This window comes from Globicephala melas, chromosome 17 (assembly GCF_963455315.2).
Source record: "Globicephala melas chromosome 17, mGloMel1.2, whole genome shotgun sequence".
NCBI classification, from domain to species: domain Eukaryota; kingdom Metazoa; phylum Chordata; class Mammalia; order Artiodactyla; family Delphinidae; genus Globicephala; species Globicephala melas.
The window spans coordinates 68,689,531-68,708,017 of NC_083330.1; positions in this window are offsets into that span (position 1 = coordinate 68,689,531).

An 18,487-nucleotide genomic window follows, 5' to 3' on the forward strand; every position below is an offset into this window, starting at 1 on the left:
ATTCTGCATTTTTCTCTGCAGCCTAGGAAGCTAGAATTTGGCCAACCAGTCCAGAAAACAGGTTGCTATCCACCCCGGGTGGGTGGGGGCGCATTGTGAAAGAATAGCCTGTATCCATCACTGCTATGCAAAGAAAGAACAGGTTCACATGCAAGACCCAGCCAACCAAGGATCAAAGCATCAGACCCAATAGCGGGCCCAGGTGATAAGGGTAGGACCTGGGGTCAGTGCACAGCACAGGCACTGAAGTGAGTAACCACTCAGCCCAAACCTCAGGGAATTTCTCAAGTCTCATCCATTGTGACTCTGAGACCCTTGAGGCCTGGGGCCACTTTTCTCTTATTTTCACTCTCTCCAGCGTTTACTATGTGGCTTGGCAGGCATATTTGTTGGTTGAATGAATGAATGAATGAATGTTTCTGACATAAAAGAGAAAATATTTAAGACTCCATGATCAAAATGGAGCTAGAAAATATTTTTAGAGCACTTCAATGTAGAAATGATTCCTTGCCTCGGCACACTATTGCGTAGTTTTGGGTTTACAAAGTGATTTAGCATTTAATACATGATTTGATCATCATAATCCAGGATGTCAGACAGGCCAGATATATTATTTCATTTATTCACTCAATCAACATGTGTTAAGTTATTGTTACTGTGGTCAGTCTGTTAGTAATTTGGCAGATAGGAGTACACGTAAGATGTGATCTACTCTTGTGCCCTCAAGTTCACAGTAGAGTGGAGGGTGTATATATACACACACACTGGTACAGATAATGACACCAAAATATACATTTAGACAAATAATTACAATAATATATGGCGAGTGTTAATGGAGGAACCAAGAATGCACATGAGATGTTGAGTAATTTGCCTTTGGCAGCCAGAAAAGCTTCACAAAAGTGATGACATGTTAAATGAAGAAAAAGAATTTGGCAAATATCCAAAGATACGGGAAGACTTTGCAGAGAAAAAAGTAGGGCAAACACAGAACATCATTTGATACAGTAGAACAGAAAATACTTGCTGGTCAGTGGCAGAATATGAGACTAGAAAGAAAGTTGAGGGTTTCCCTGGTGACGCAGCGGTTACGAGTCCGCCTGCCAATGCAGGGGACACGGGTTTGAGCCCTGGTCTGGGAAGATCCCACATGCTGTGGAGCAACAAAACCCGTGCGCCACAACTACTGAGCTTGTGCTCTAGAGCCCACGAGCCACAACTACTGAGCCCGCGTGCCACAACTACTGAAGCCCGCGCACCTAGAGCCCGTGCTTTGCAACAAGAGAAGCCACCGCAATGAGAAGCCCACACACTGCAAGGGAGAGTAGCCCCTGCTCGCCATAACTAGAGAAAAGCCCGTGCGCAGCAGCAAAGACCCAACGCGGCCAAAAGTAAATAATAAATAAATAAATTTATAAAAAGGAAAAAAGAAAGTTGAGGCCCAGTCATCAAGGGTTGGGAAGCATCAAGCTTGAATCTTGCCTTCCAGGCCATTGGAGCCATTTAGAAATGTTAATGGGGGTGTGTGTATAAAACGTTTAGACATGCATTTTATTACCCAGATTTCCAGAAGAGGAATCTGAGCAACAAAGGTTAGATGACTTTTCCTGGGTTATAGGGAGAATAATAGGAAAGGCAAGTCTTTGCTGGATTGTAAATGGAATGCCAAATGTCTACTTCCTGCTCAATGCTTAATCATGAGAGACAATATTTGTCATGTGGAAAAAGAGTTGATTATAATCAGACTGGAAAGTCATGTACCTGAAAATCTTTAGAAGGGAAGATATAGGGGAAGGAACAAGATAGAAGAGTAGGTATGAAACAGTTGTTATCAGCCTGAATCTGTTTTACATTTCATTCCAGACCCTGCAAATTAGCACCAACACAATGAATCTTTGTAAATTAATGAAGGTAACAGCGGGAAAGAATCAATCAGCCACTCTTGTTCCAAAACCCTCCTAGGTAATAACCTGAAATGAACCTGGGAGTCATGACCCCGCACTTATAGCCTGCTTCATACTCTTTGAACAAAAACAATTAAATAATCACATTCCTCATGGCCCAACTTCCTGAATGTATTAATTAGATTAAAACACAACTTGTCAGGATCCCTTGAGAGGAAGGGGTTTGCTGAGTGCACTTTCTCCTGCCCTCCAGCTTCCAATGGCACGTCCTGCTTTCATATGGAGGGAGCCTGTACCTGCCCAAGCAAGCCTCTTTGCCACACACCTGATCATACGCCTTCTGGACCTGGCTCCCTTACACCTTCTCTTACCTGGACTCCTCCTCTGATGGCATTCTTCCTCCTCTACAGGACAAACATCTCCATTTCAGTTCTAATTGGGTTACAAATCCTCTCTTAAAGTATAGAGGCCAGTTGATAACTCTTCTTGGCTCGATTTCAACATTCATTCCATCCATCCATCCATCCATCCATCCATCCATCCATCCATCCATCCATCCATCCATCCCTCCCTCCCTCCCTCCGATCTCTGAGAGATGGGCTCAGATCCTGGTACTGTGACTTCCTATCTCTGTGATCCTAAACAAGTTATTTAATCTCTGTGGCTCAGTTCCATCATCTGTAAAATGGAAATGATAATAGGTCATACCTTGGGTGGCTTATATGAGGATGAAATGAGTTAATTGCTGTGAAGCAATTCGAATAGGGCCTGGCTCATTTAATGAGCAACTTCTCCTTAGTAGGATTTTGGGGATTCAAGTATGAAAATGGCGCTGTTCCTGCCACAAAGTACTAAAACACAAAACAGATCCAACCATACATCAGGTTGAATGCGGTGACAGAGAGGTACATGTGGCATCCTGAGAGCACAGTGGCTGGGATGCCTGCAGCTAGGCCAGGGTGCTCCCTGCCAGGGCTTCTGCGTGTGCTGCCACTGGTCTTGTGATGCTCTTGGGATAAACCTTAAAAACTGTATTCCCTCACTTCAGTCAGGTCTCTGCCAAGTAAAAAGCCTTTTCGGATGCTCTGACCTAAACTATCAGCACCCGCTGCACTGCGTCATTCTCTGTCCCTTTCCTTGTAGTATTTTTCCTCATGGCATTTATTACTAGCTGGCATTATGTTATGCATGTACCTGTTTATTTGTTTATATCAGTTGTTCTCAAAGTGTGGTCCATGGAGCCAGGAAACTTACTAGAAATGCAAATTCTTGGGCTCCATCCCAGTCCTAGGAAATCAGCATCTCTGGATGTGGCATTTAGCAAGCTGTGTTTTAACCGTCGCCTGTAGGTGATTTGGATTCTTCCTAAAGTTTGAGAACCACTGGCTTATAGTTTGCCTCCACGGGAGAATGACAGCTCCTTGAAGTGCAGACTTTTCTGTTTACTGGTGTATCCCTGGCGCTTAGATCCGCATCTAACACAGAATAGGTGTTTAATCAGTATTTGTTGAATGAACAAATGGGTGACTACATCTCACTTGGGGGCAGAGCCAAAGTCATTTCTCTATTGCCCAGCTCTATTTTCTTTCACAACCTGGCTGCAAGATATAATTTCAATTTTAAAAAGACCGGAATGCTAAAAAAAAAAATTACCAGTATGCTAATATAAAAAGTTAAATCATTTATGTTCAAGGTAAAAGACAGTGGATTTTTTGGATCTGTATGTTGATATACATGTATCTTTTTGCTGGAGAAGATACTTAGAATATGCTTAGTATTTATATAGATAGAGAAGGATATACATAAAAACAACTGTCAGAAGCTCATTAAAGCACCATCTTTTGAGCTTAAGTTTATGCTGAAGCTGGTTTCCTAATACTCGGGAGACACAGGGATAAAGAGTTTGATAGAAATCCAGTTTGCAGCAGAGTTTTGCAAAAGAAAGAATCCTCGGACTTCCCTGGTGGCTCAGTGGTTGAGAATCCACCTGCCGATGCAGGGGACATGGGTTCAAGCCCTGGTCCAGGAAGATCCCACCTGCCGAGGAACAACTAAGCCCGTGCACCACAGCTACTGAGCCCGCGTGCCACAGCTACTGAAGACCACGCGCCTAGAGTCTGTGCTGTGCAACAAGAGAAGCCACTGCAATGAGAAGAATGTGCACCACAACGAAAAGTAGCTCCCACTCACCGCAACTAGAGAAAGCCCACACACAGCAACGAAGACCCAGCGCAGCCAAAAATAAATAAATAAAATTTAAAAAAAAAAAAAAAGAATCTTCAACCTGACAAGAATATGTCTGTATCCACTACAAACAGCACAAGTATATCAATGGGAAAGGAGGCGGGAGGAAGGCAGGCATTGAAGATGCAGGCAGAGGGAATAGAGATGGATGCTGGTGCTAAAGATCTATGGCCTTATTTTTCTCAAGAAAGCAGGTATGCTCTCTCACCTGCTAACACCATAGCAACAAGCCCACATCATTGACTGCCCCTGCAGTTCTGAGGTGCATCCTTGGCAAGTTAAGAAGCCAAAGATAAGAGAAAAAGAAAGCTTCCCCTGGAGAGAAGGTTGAAGATGGATGGTTAAAGCACTCCATGTGGTGACCCGGTGCTCAGACAGCAAGTCATTCAAGTCCATTCCTGAAGAAGGAAGTGGGCAAACCCAGTCTGTGGTTAAATGTTAACGTGTGTGGGGTGGAAAGTCAGGGTGGGGCGAGGCTGCAAGTCACTTTAAAGACCAGCACCTTAGCAAATACCAAAAGCATCACAAAATGCAAAGCAGCTTGTTCTAAACATGAAATGTTTCCCTTCCTCCCAACATTTGATGTGTTTGATCTGAGCTTAGTTGCACAAACAGCAAGAGCAAGAAAAGGGTTGCTCTCTCAGGCCTTACTGTTAGCACCTTTAAATTGGGTTTAAACTTCCTTTTTTAAGTTACTTATTCTCATAATTTTATAGATGCCATAGGCTTCTAACGTATTACTTTAAATAATGGTGTATGAAAACTTCTTGGTGTTGGGCACTCTTTTTAGCAAGTATAGGCTAGGTTCTGCTGAATTAAGGTATCTACCTGATTAGAATGACTTATCTAAAGTTTACTTATTGTTCAAGCTACATGTTCAGTGAAGTCCAGGGAAGGGAATGCCTCAAGCATCCTTTCTAGGTTGGGTTGGCATATCCTTCTAACTGGACCCACTATTATAACCTATACAGTCAACATCTAGGCAGGTAAAATACCTGCCTAGCAACCTCTCACTACCTTTAAAAGATGACTTTGATCCGGAGCTGCAGATTTGGCAGTTCTCATTTGTAAGAGAGAAGACATTCTACGTGAGAAGAACAGTATAACGAAAGCAAAGAGGCTGGCTTTGAGTAGATTCGATATTTAAGATAGGCAAATATTTCTCCTTAAAACAGCAATCTCAAGGCATTTTTTTAGACACATGGGTCGATGGCCAGTAAGACACTGTGGTTCCTGATACCCTCCATCCCTTTTCTCTAAAGCATGACATTCCCATAGCAACCACGCCAGGACAACAGCTCTTTCCTTCTGCCTTTTGAAGGTTGGAGGTGCTTGGGAAGGTGGAGAGGAGGGAAGTGAAATGGAAGCAGCGTGCATGTAGCTACTGAGTGCCAGGGCCTTGGCCATCTGCCTTTCAGGCCATATTCATGCCATTCGTTCCTGAAACATAAGAAGTTTTATTTCCACTTTACAGAATACACAAAGTTCAGTTCATTTTAGTAAAATAAACAAAACCAAACAGAAGATTGATTCTAAGACTCAGGTTTGTTCAGTTTTCAAGATAATGCCAATTCCATCACACTCCTGTTACTCTAAGTGTGGTCCTCGGGACCCCTGGCCTGGGTACCATCTGGGAGCCAGTTAGAAATACAGAATGTCAAGGCCTTACCCAGGCCTACTGAGTTAAATCCACATTTTAACAAACTCCTCAGGTGATTCATAAAGATTTGAAAGTTTGAGAAGCCTATAATGTTTTATCTCCTCAAAGACTAGAGGACTAGTCATTGAACAGACCACGAGGACTGTTTGTTTGTTAATATCACTCTGAGGAATGTCAGTTTTCCAAGGTGAGCTAAAAAAAAGTACTTAAGTCAAATGCGTTTTTGCTTTTCATTCATATTCCAGAGCTGTTTAAAGTGGGGTCTGCTGAAAACATGTTTCTTAAACATTTAACTCCCAAATTACCAAAATACTAGTAAACGCCATAGAGGTCTTTAAAGTCCCATTCGTTTTTAATAGAAAGTGACAACCTGTTGGATGGGAGATGGTACAAGGTTGTGAAGTAAAATAATTGAAGCCTGAAAATTAAACCCTTAAAATTATAATGACTTTCAATCTCAGGATAATGAGATGGAGAAAATGTTTATTCTTTTAGCATCTGGTAGGAGATTTCTCTTAGGGAAAGACCAGCCAGTATACTGAAAAATATGGGTATCCCCTGCTATCTGAAAGCAGAGCATTCCTATGAAAATTTTCTGAAGCTGAAATGGCTAAAGCGAAGAAGCAGTTGCCTAAGGACACCTCTTACTAAAAGAAGCACAGAATAACTCGAGATAAAGCACAGATGCTCACAGACACAGGTCAGAGCTACGCTGGCTTGATGCTGAGACGCTGAATGTAGTTACTGCAGAAGGGGCTTGGTGGGGCTACCCTACCTGCTCAGAGTATGCAAGGCCTCTGTAACGCTCCGTGCAAAACAAGCACTGAATGTTATGTTCATTTTTCTCCTTTTTTCGCAAAAGTGAAATTCCTCTTTGACCTTCGGTTCGCAAAAACAGGTAGTAATATAGGTCTTTCGTAAACACAAAGTGGCGTAAAGCAAACTTTTGAAAAGCGGGGTATACCTGTATATAGAAAAAAATGCCCCCTTGACATAGTTGAGTTCCTAAGGGATGTAGGTAGCGCTGATGATGTGTCTTCCAATGTAGGGAACACTTCTGCTTTATAGGAGGCAAGGGGAAAAAAGGGAGAGAGAAGAAGAGAGAAAGATAGGAATTCTGTGATTCTTTGGGCTGAGTGACGTGACTCCTTACAGTGAAACAATGAATTCCAGTCCAGTGCTGGGTGTGACTGAGTTTCTTTTAGAAAATGATAAAGGGGCTTGGGGGTTAGTTCTGCTTTTAGGTTTCTGTGGGACCAGTTCAGAAGCAGGAGATGAAAATAGAATTGTTAGCTCTTGAGCATTTTGCTAAAATCTTGGAGAACACTTTGGACAGTCCCAGCGATGGAATTCAGCAGACTTGAGGAAATTCATCCTAGGAAAAAAAATGTTCTGACTGGCTGCAGGCTTGTACATCAGGCAAACATGTGGCTTTCTTCCTTGCGTTACCATAGTAACGTTTGGGAATTTTGTTGTTGTGGTTAGTAGATCACATCTCCACCAAATGTTGAGAGTCATCCGCCAAATAATGATGCAGATTTTTAAATAATCAGGAGTTCACTAGGCAGTATGCATTATGGGGGTTTAGGTAAAACAGGGACATCTTCAAGGGGGCTGGAAAGAGAGTCCTTCCAAAAACCCCCTTCTTCAGGGAGTGCCTTAGCATTATATGTCATTTGTTAAGCCCTCCTGAGCTTGCCAGTTTCCCTTATTTGCTTTGTTCAACAAGCCTTGTTAGTGTCTGGTCTCCACCTGGGGTCTGAGGTGGACCTACCAGGACATTAGCATCCCATGAGCCACTAATCACATTTGAGAATGAAAGAATTCAAAGCATTCAAAATCACACACACACACACACACACACACACACACACACACAAAAGCAGATGTAATTGAGAGCCAAGTTCCAAATATTTTAAGAGGGTTGAGCATCAGGCTAGGTAAATTGCCCAAAGTTCTAGCCAGGGCTGGAAAAAGACAATGAAAAAGGTCAAAAAACATACACAAATGGAAAATAGTCTTAGGCTGTGTAATGGATTAGGTTGTGTGCCCTGCCAAAAGATATTTCAAGTCTTAAAACTTAGAACCTCAGGACGGAAACTTATTTGAAAATAGGGTCCTTGGAGGTGTAATTACATTAAGATGAGGTCATACTGGTTTAGGGTGGGCCCTAGATCAAACGACTGGTGTCCTTAGGAGGAGTGGAGGACTCATACACAAAGGGACAAACACAGACAAGAAGGCCTTGAGAAAACGTTGGCAGAGACTGTAGTGATGCAGCCACAAGCCAGGAAAAGCCTGGATCCACTAGGAGCTGGAGGAGAAAAAGATAAGATTCTTCCCTAGAAACTTCAGAGGAAACAGTGCAGCCAAAACCTTGATTTCAGATGTCTAGTCTCCAAAAATGTGTTGATAAATTCTTTTCAGACACCCAGCTTGGGGTCCATTGTTACAGCAGCCCTAGGAAGCTATACAGGCTGGAGTGTCGTTTGGGGACCATATAGGCAAATACATCTAGAGGTGGGCAGGTTATATTTACTCATTTGTATTTCACTGACTGCCTAGTTCAGATGTCCTGTAATACTCACTACGCTGCACTGTAAACGTTCATTCATATGAACCCTGGACACTCTACTCCCTGATAACAGAGGTCATGTCTGTCTTGCTCAAGGTATATCCCCAGCAGCAAGCCCAGTGCCTGCCACGTAGTAGTTATTCAATAAATCTGTTCCGTTGAATCAGTAGGTTGACCTGGGTCACGGGCAGATGGGGAGGACAGAAGACAGTGTGCACAAAGGTCTTCTTGATGCTGAGGTTCCCTGCCATCAAAGCAGAAATTTGCTTCTTAGAATACCTGGCCTCTTGCATTGGCTCCGTCTTCCTCACTTCTGTTCCGCTTGCATTTGGATGTGGTGATATGCCTGTGGAAGCAGAGAAAACTCTGTACCCTGTCTGTGTGTGCACAACATCACTATCAGTATCTCAAACGATCTCTACACTTCTGTATGCCAAGGGTTACCACATACGCACTGGCATCCTCCAGGATCTGTAACCTGGATGCTGCCAGCTGTTGGGATTCATCATCTTGACTATTCACAGGCCTCTCCCTTTCAAAAGCCAGTGGGTCTGATGGATGAGATGGCCTCTCCCAGGGGCTCTGCCTGCCCGCGATGCAATTTTGCAAGTCTAGCAAGAACTGGCTTTCATTTCAAGCACATCTCAAGGATGGAGACCTTTAGAGGGGAAAACAAATTTGCCAAGGACGAAAGACTCCAAAACTCCAGGTAATAAATGGGGTCTGAAATAAGTTTTCTCTTCCTCCTTTCCAACACTCTGCCCTAGTCTAACGCCATTAAGTCTGTGCCTAGTTAGTGGCATTGAGCAACAAACACAGTTCACAGTGTATAAAGTATAGGTGTTGCTTTTGGTATTTTAGTATCTTCTTCATGGTTGCTACAGAAAATTGAGGTTTAATCAATCAATAGTTTCATCAGATAAGGAAAGGCCGTATCCAAAATAAATAAGGAATACAGGTGCTCGCCACACAGGAATTGTGTGCTGATAATGGCTGAGCTGTGCCCTTGTACAGACATGATGAAGCATAGCTGCTTCCTCAGCCTAGCGATGGGTCTTGACTCTTCCATCCAGAACTAGCATCATCCCAGCAGGAAAGACTCTTCAGAACTCCTCAAGGTGACCTTGATATACCCACTTAATAAGAAAAATAAAATACAGTCATAGTGACTTAGCCTTTATTAACCAATCACAAATGATATTTCACACTGCAAAAAAAAATCAAGTCATAATTTTACTTAGATACCGCCGGAAGATGATCAGATGCCTCCCATGTATTTCTTTCTAGATTTATAAATACAAAAAGGCAAAACACAGTAATAAATACATATATGCGTATCACACACAAATATGTGTGGGTGAATAATGCTTTTCCCACAGCTAATCAGCATCTTTATTTCAAAGCAAGATTCCTTCTAATAAAGTAAATTCACATATTATGCTCAGAATTCACATTTCTTCATTCAGGATTCTATTGAATCTTAAATGAGTTAATGTGTATGTGAACACTTAGAAGGGTGTCTGGTTCGATAAAGGCCATTCATTATCATGCTTGCTTGTATCGCTATTTATTCAACTAACTATAAGTGTTTATTGATCATCTATATTTCAACACAAGGAATAAGAAAGTGGCCATCTCTGCTTTTTTGGAGTTTAAAATGTAGAGGAAAGACAAACACTAAATATCATCACACTCTTTAATCCAGAAGAGGTGTAGTCCCACTGTGAGAAGAGATTTACATTGATATTCAATATAATTATGCCCCAGGCCTCCTTCTGAACTATAGGCGCCTTAAGAAGGGCAGACTAATATTGACTTGAATGTAGCCGTCAAGGCCCCCTTTCCATAGAGGAGTCATAGGCCAGTTAAACTGTCCTGGCTTCCTGCCATCCTTGGACCTCTCTACCCTTCTCCCTCGCCAGCATCTACTACTTTGTTGACAGCTCTCTGTAATTCAACTGACCTTTTGTCAAGCAGTGCACAGTCTTCCTCTCCCTTCTCATATCTAATATCATTATAAGAAACGTCATCATCTATGTTGATAATTCATCCATTCTCTTATTTTAACTTTCCTTCACCTCCCTGACTTCCCCAGACATCACACTCCACTCCTTTTCAGGAACATTTTCTAATATAGTCAATTGGAACCGCTCCATTCCTGAAACGAGTTTTCCCATATATAAAATTTTAAATGTCAGCCTTTCAGGCTTTGACCATGACTCCCTCTCCTCTGAGATTTCTCTCTGCCTTGTTTCCACCAGGCCTGCTCTTTGGCTTTACTTGTCCTCTAAATCTCTGAAACTTTCCTTTGCTCCAGAAAAATTCTTGTCCTTCTCTTAGTTTTCCTTCAGCCCCTATTGAGCCTAGGTCCCTTGACACATCTGCAGTGAATCCTTAATGTCCTTGGGCTACATTTCCACCTGTATGCCCAGGCATCCCACCAGAAGAAGGTGCCACAGCCCCATGAAATGGTACCATTACACTTTATACTCTTTAATGATATCAGCTAATCACACCGTGCCACATGGGGGTTCCTTTGTGTATTTCTGGACGTGTTCTCACCACTCTTCCTGAACTACATGCTTGTGTCCCCCACCCCTCCAAATCCATATGTTGAAACCCCAACCTTCGATGTGATGGTATTTGGAGGTTGGGATTTGGGGAAGTAATTAGGCTTCGATGAAGTCATTGGAGCCGGGACCGGGGTGGGTAATGATGGGATTAGTGTCTTTATGAGAAGAGGAAGGGACCAAAGCTCGCTCTCTCTGCCATGTGAGGAGACAGCAAGAAGATGGCTGTCTGCAAGCCAGGCACATGTCTACCAGCAGCTTAATCTCAGACTTTCCAGCCTCCAGAACTGTGAGAAATGGTTTTTTGTAAGCCACCCAGTTTATGCAATTTTATTATAGCAGCTCAAACTAACTGAGACATCCCTTAACCAGTCTTTCCAACTTTTCTCCATCAGAATATTTTTGCTTTGCTCTTTTAAGGACAGAATTTGGTCCAGGTCATCTGATTCATCTCATTCTTTGTTTTGTCAGATGAGGATTCAGAATATTCTTTATATGCTGATTACAGCAGAATCTGTTTTCTAGACCATATTTTTCTTCCTTTTGTATATTTCCACCAGTATATCCTGAACTGGACATCCAACATTCAATCTGTTATTACCTTGTAACCTTATTTTTTCTTCTGTGATCTTTCTACTACACTGTGTGACCAACCTCTGGATGCCATTAGATTCTAGATGCTTAAGAACCAGAATGACTAGTGGAAACTTTTGTCTGATATATTCAGAGAGCCTTACACAGAGATATTACCATTTAAAAGACAAATGAAAATCTTTTGACTCAAAACTTCTCATTCTCTCTATTAAGCAACTAGGGGATGATAAACACATCATATACCAGCATTTGGATTGTAATGAAATAACCATTATCCATCAGCCAATACTTGTTTTAAGATCAGGATGCTACATTCTAGCTATAAAGCAGACTTCTGCCATTAATGACTGTATGACTTTGTACAACTTATTTCTACTTTCCAAACTTTCAGTCATGTGGAAATTAAGGGAACTGGACTAGGTGATCCCTGAAGTTTTATTTCAACATAAAAGTCATTTAAAATTAGTATTTCTATCATTTTAGATATTTAGTAGAGTGTTTAATGTGGGTTCCGCACCGTAATACGTCCTGTGGAAAAGTGGAGAAAATATAAAATATTGAGTCTTAGACCCTGCTTTTGGGATAGAAATACAGTTTATGGGAGCACAAGTGAGGAAATCTGCATTCTAGTTCTAACTCTGGCACTAAGTTTTTGAATATCTGAGGGAAAGGTATTCCCTTTTCTCGGTACTGCGTCACTTTTCCCTTATATAAAATATGGATAATGAACAGTTGGTCTTTAAGTTCTATGATGCTATTGTCCAGCTACAAGAAAAAGATCAAGACATCAATTACTTCAAGAAGAAAACACAGTGGTACAAAATTTTCTCCCACAATCACTGAGCTGCTTCTAGTGAGGATACAGATGTTGAGTCATTTATTCAACCACCTCTTTTAGAATGCTTGCTTGAGCTCTGTGGGAACTGAGCCAACGCTTCAGTGTTCTTCACTCAATGGCTTGTCAGTTCCCCTTTTAATGGTAACGTTGCACCCTCGATGAAGTGCTAAGGCACTTTTTTCCTTGCAAGATGAAAAGAGGCGGCCACAGACCTGGCACAACTTTGGGCTGCAGACATCCTTCCAAATCCCTCTTCTCTGAGGAGCCAAAGGATTCATTCAGGAAATGGATGACTGCCCAGCACAGAAGAGATCAGGAAGATTATCTCCCCTTACCTCCCTCAACTTTCCCCATGCTCTTGACGTTTGCATTTTCATAGTTCTCAAAAGGTTTATTATCCAGTTTCTCAAACTTTCTTTCAGGAGTAGGGAGCATAAAATTGAAATCTAATTAATTCAATGAATAAAAGCACATCCTCACTTCTGAAAACTTAATAATATTGAGGAATATATGAAAAAATATACTGTTCAAAGATATAGATGTCTAGGGCTTCCCTGGTGGCACAGTGGTTGAGAGTCCACCTGCTGATGCAGGGGACATGGGCTCGTGCCCTGGTCAGCAAAGATCCCACATGCCATGGAGCGGCTGGGCCCGTGAGCCATGGCCGCTGAGCCTGCGCGTCTGGAGCTTGTGCTCCGCAATGGGAGAGGCTGCAACAGTGAGAGGCCCGTCTATAGATGAGGGGCTCCACCCTCTGCTTTTATTTTTTAATAAATTTATTTATTTATGGCTGCGTCGGGTCTTCGTTGCTGTGCACGGGCTTTCTCTAGTTGTGGCGAGCAGGGGCTACTCTTCATTCTGGTGTGCGGGCTTCTCACTGCGGTGGCTTCTCGTTGCAGAGCATGGGCTCTAGGCACGCGGGCTCAGTAGTTGTGGCATGTGGGCTTCAGTAGTTGTGGCTCGTGGGCTCTAGAGCGCAGACTCAGTAGTCGTGGCGCATGGGCTTAGTTGCTCTGTGGCATGTGGGATCTTCCCAGACCAGGGCTCGAGCCCGTGTCCCCTGCATTGGCAGGTGGATTCTTAACCACTGCGCCACCAGGGAAGTCCCACCCTCTGCCTGTAAAACCTCATCACTTTCCTGACATCTGTTCAGTAGCTTCCTGTTGTATTGGGTTTTGGGGCCAAAAAGCTCAGCTTCAAAAGCTTAGATGACCTCACTTCCCTGTCTTTCCTCTTCTTCCTGCCTCTTCACCTCTCTGCCACCAAGCGCATACATTCTTCCAACAGATCTCTGTTGAATGTCTAAGAAACTGCATGGTGTGATGGCAGTGGCATTGGATTAGGAAGGGGTCACTTGAGTTCATGCTCCAGACCCAGATCTGTGACCATGGTAGAGTTGTTCTTTTCTCTGTGCTTCAGTCTCCCCATCTGTAACATTTTATTCCTCGGCCCATAATTAGGCAACCCAGTACAAACTGTGACAACTCTAATTGACCAGAAACTTTTTGAAGACAGAAACGATGGCTCTTTTATCTCTGTATTCCTCACCTCTAGCAAATGCCTTACTCACAGAAGGTATTCACTGTAAGTTTGCAAAATGAATGATTTAGTGACTAATCCTGGGGCTTCCCACCTTGCTACAACTAAGGCTGCTGAGAGCTTATGAGAGACAGACATTGGGGATCAGACAGAAGCAATACCTCTAACTGTAGCACAGCACACATGTGCACATGCACACACACACCCCTCATGTAGGTACTCAACTGACTGCCCCTATCAACGAAACAAAACTGGCCTTTGCCTGTCTCACCTATTTCCATTAGACATATATTTCTTCTTTATAGTGATCTATCCTTATGAAAAATTATTTTCTGTGATTTTGCATAAGAATATAAGAAGGTTGAAGACAGGCCTAATGTTGTATTTACCTGGGACTCATGTCCTCTAGGAATGAGTCTATGGGTAGCAAAATGCTAGTGATTGTGGAAATTATGAAAAGAAATCTAGCAAAAAGGAGGCTATGAAAGCCAGCTGGGTCATTTCCCCTAACAATTCAACCTCCTTAACACAGGATCTACATATTTGACTCCAAAAAAATAGGGTTCCATCCCAGTTATCAGATGACCAAAACAAATTAAAGCCAAGCTCCTTCAACATTACCAAAAAAAAAAAGATCTTCTTCCTGGCACATCCTAAGGGATGTTGACTTACCATGTAGCTTAAGCATTGGCTTTGCAATTAGCTGGGTCTGGGTCCAAACTTAGCCCTGCCACTTTCTCAGTTAGTGTTTTCTTGAAAGTCACTTAACTTTTCTGAGCTTGAGTTTCCTCATCTATAAGCAGAAGCTAATGTAATAATAATATATTTAATTGATTAAATAGTATGGAAAATCAAGGTGGGACTTTTGTTAAACTCTATCATCTTTTATGTGTTAACGATCATCATGACATTGGAGACAGTGGTCTTGTTTTGGGGGCCCTGCACTCCAACTGGGGAGACTGGGTATAGTCTCATGAAAAGGCATGTTGAGGTGCAAGGAAACATTGCAGGGGATGACATGAGATGGCCGATTGCGTGCTATATGAATGGATGAAATCTATCAGGCTGTGTTTTCACAACTCACTGCTGTGCCTGGCTCTCAGAGAGCCATAGTTGCTTTAAGTAGCTGTCTAGGGGTCCATAAAATATTTAAGAGCTTTGTCTAGTCCCACACAGAGAGCTTTAAAAGTTTAAATGGACTTTATCCCAACCTCAGGTTTCAGCTGAACATCTATGCAAGGATTCAGTTTAGTATCTTTGAGAGATTAAGGAGTCTCCAGGGGGCTTCCTACTAGTCCCAGAATCTTGGTAGAGAAAAACACACTGACTCCATTTCAAAATTAAAGAGACAGATGCTCCGAAGTGATCTTCCACTGACATCCAGAGCAGGTTGGATGTCCAGGCCTGGTGCCAACATTTCTCTTATTTGGTAAATGAGTGCTTGGACATCTTCCTAACTTCCTGCAAAGGGACTGCACAGCTTGATCCTTTGCAGATAAGAGACCGTAAGCACATAATTGACATTGTTGAGTGAGACTGACAAAGACATATCTATAACAGTGATATAGTCGTAAAAATTATTTATTGAGAGGTACCATAGGCCACAGACTGTGTTAATCCCCCTTGATACAATATTACTGACAAGAGTGATCAAGAGCTTTGTGAGCTAGGTATTTGATTTCTCAGTTTTTAGAGAAGGTAACAGACTCAGGGAGGTTATGCGACTTGCCCACAATTGTTCAGGGCTAGTAAGTGTCAGAGCCCAGACTCCGGCCCAAGTATTTATAATAATATGTATTATTATAATAATAAAAATGTAAGATATCAATGACAAGAAAAGCCATAAATGACAAGCCACTGTGCTTGAAATATTATATGATTGAATCTTTGTAACAATTCCATTCTTTAAGTACCGCCATCCTCATTTTATAATTGAGGAAAATGGGCTTTGAGAATTCTTAGGTACATCGCCCAAGGTTATGTAGCTGGTGCGTGGTTGTCTCATTCCCAAGCGTGCGCCGTTTACACTATTCTGCACTGCCATTCAAAGAGAAAACGTGATTTATAATCTCCCCAGGCAAGAACTTTGCCATTTCAATCAAGAGCAGGCTGCCTTGTAAGACATCTGTAGGATTTGTCTGATAGTGGATGGGAGAAGTAGACTATTTGAGCATGTCTGGGGAAAGGGCATGCAGTGAGGGATTTCCTGTATCCAGAAGCCCTGCCATTTGGTTTGATGTTGAGGGTATTTGCCCAGATGGTTCTGAGGATAAAGAACAGCTTTTACTTCTGTGGTTTCAGAGCTCACAGCTCGAGTGAGGTCGATGACCATCAGATGTGAAGAAAACAGCATGGGCTTGGGAATCCAGTTCAGACCAGGGCTCACAAACCAGGGGCTTGCAGCCAGTCCCCGCTAACAGACAGATGGTTTTTATTTATGAAGACAGTGTGTGAACAAAATTGGAACTGCTTAACAACTTTTAAAAATCAAGAGATTGCATAAGAAAATCCAGATTCCAAGCTTCTTTTGAGGAAAAAAAAAAAAAAAACCTCAAAAGCTCTGGTGGCTCTGGGCCTACACACCTGCACAGCAGCGGTCAGGCCCCTTGAGAAGGATGGACACTCCTGTTTGCTACAATGTCCTCCCTGCCCACATCGCTCATTTAGGTTATTTGGTCCTGTAGATATTTGAGTTTGCCTCTTCTGTTCCAGAGCCAGCTCTGCTACTAGCTAGCTAGGGGGACACAGAGAAATCTCTAAATCTTTCTAAAAGTAGGAGAGAATTTGATGAGGTCAGCAGTTTTGCAAGTATTTTTGAGCCACGGATCACTTTCTGTTAATAAAACTTGCCCTTCGTATAATAATGCATAGATGTGGAATCTAGAAAAATGGTATAGGTGACCTTATTTGCAAAGCAGAAATAGAGACACAAGACGTAGAGATGTATGGATACCATATCCATACAAATGTATGGATACCAAGGGGGAAAGGGGTGGGGTGGGAGGAATTGGGAGACTGGAATTGGCACATATACATTATTGATACTATGTGTAAAATAGAAAACTGATGGGAATGTACTGTAGAGCACAGGGAACTCTACCTGATGCACTGTGGTAACCTAAATGGGAGGGAAGTCCAAAAGGGAGGGGATATCTGTATGCGTATGGCTGATTCATTTTGCTGTGCATTGGAGGCCAACACAACCTTGTAAAGCAACTATACTCCAATAAAAATTAATAATAAAAAAACAAACAACAACAAAAATTAAAACTTGCCCTTGAAACTAAGGGTAGTACAGGTAAAAGGGTATTTACAATGGGTGGAGAGGCCTGGATGCCAGTGCCATGCTCACCCCTACTCCTGGAAATAATCTTTAAAGGTGAAATGTAGTGCCCCCAGGTTCTAATCATTACAGACTTCACAGCTCTAGAATGACTTGTCAGGCTGCCTCAAAGCTGGGAGTGCAAGGATTGGGAGGTTATTCTTCACCAGCAGCTACATACTGCTCTTTCTTGTATATCTATGATTATTCATTGTCCTCTCATCTCAATTTTTTTCTGTTCCTTTTTCATTGTTTTCTTTCTTTATTTTGTTTTTTTCTTGAAAGGGCTTAATTCGTTGTGCATATCACGCAATAATATTTTTCAGTTATTTAAAATCAAGCTATAATTTACATGCAAAAACTTTACCATTTGTTTAAGAGTCTGTGAGTTTTAACAAATTTATACATACTACCACCATCAAGATTTCTTAGAAGAGTGTCATCACCCCCCAAATTTCCCCATGCCTGCTTGTAGTCAATTCCCAGTCCCTGGCAATCACCAATCTGTTTTCCATCCCTACAGTTTTGCCTGTGCAAAAGTGTTATATAAACAGAATTATGCAGTATGTAGCCTTTTGAATATAGCTTATTTCATTTAGAATAATGCCTTTTGAGATTTATCTATGTTGTCATGAGTGTCAGCAGATCTTTATTTTTTACTGTTGAGTAGTATTCCATTATATTGTTATAACACAATTTTTGCATCCGTTCGTCAACTGATGGCCTTTGGGGTTGTTTCTAATTTCTGGCAAAGAGGAATAATGCCATGACGAGTATCTGCATACAGGTTTTTGTGCAAACATCAGTTTTTATTTCACTTGGGTGTTTACCTAGGAGTAGGATTGCCAAGTCACGTATAGTATACATTTAACTTTATAAAAATCTGTTCAGTTGGTTTCAAAAGTTGATGTACCTTTTTGCTTATATATCAGCAATCTATGAGAGTTTCATTGCTCCACATCCTCATGTCCTTGGAATTGTCAGGTTGTGGAGTTTTTTTGTTCACTGGCTTGTCATTTCAGTAGGCGTGTAATAGTATCTCATTGTGATTTTAATGTGCATTTCCCTAATGACTAATAATTTTTAAAACTTTTATGTAATTATTTGCATACATATCATCTGAGCTGAAGTGTCTGCTCAAATTTTTTGCTGGTATTTTGTTGGGTTGTTTGTTTTCTTACTGTGGTTTTAAAGAGTTCTTTATATTTTCAGGTCCTTTATTAGATATGGAATTGGCAAAA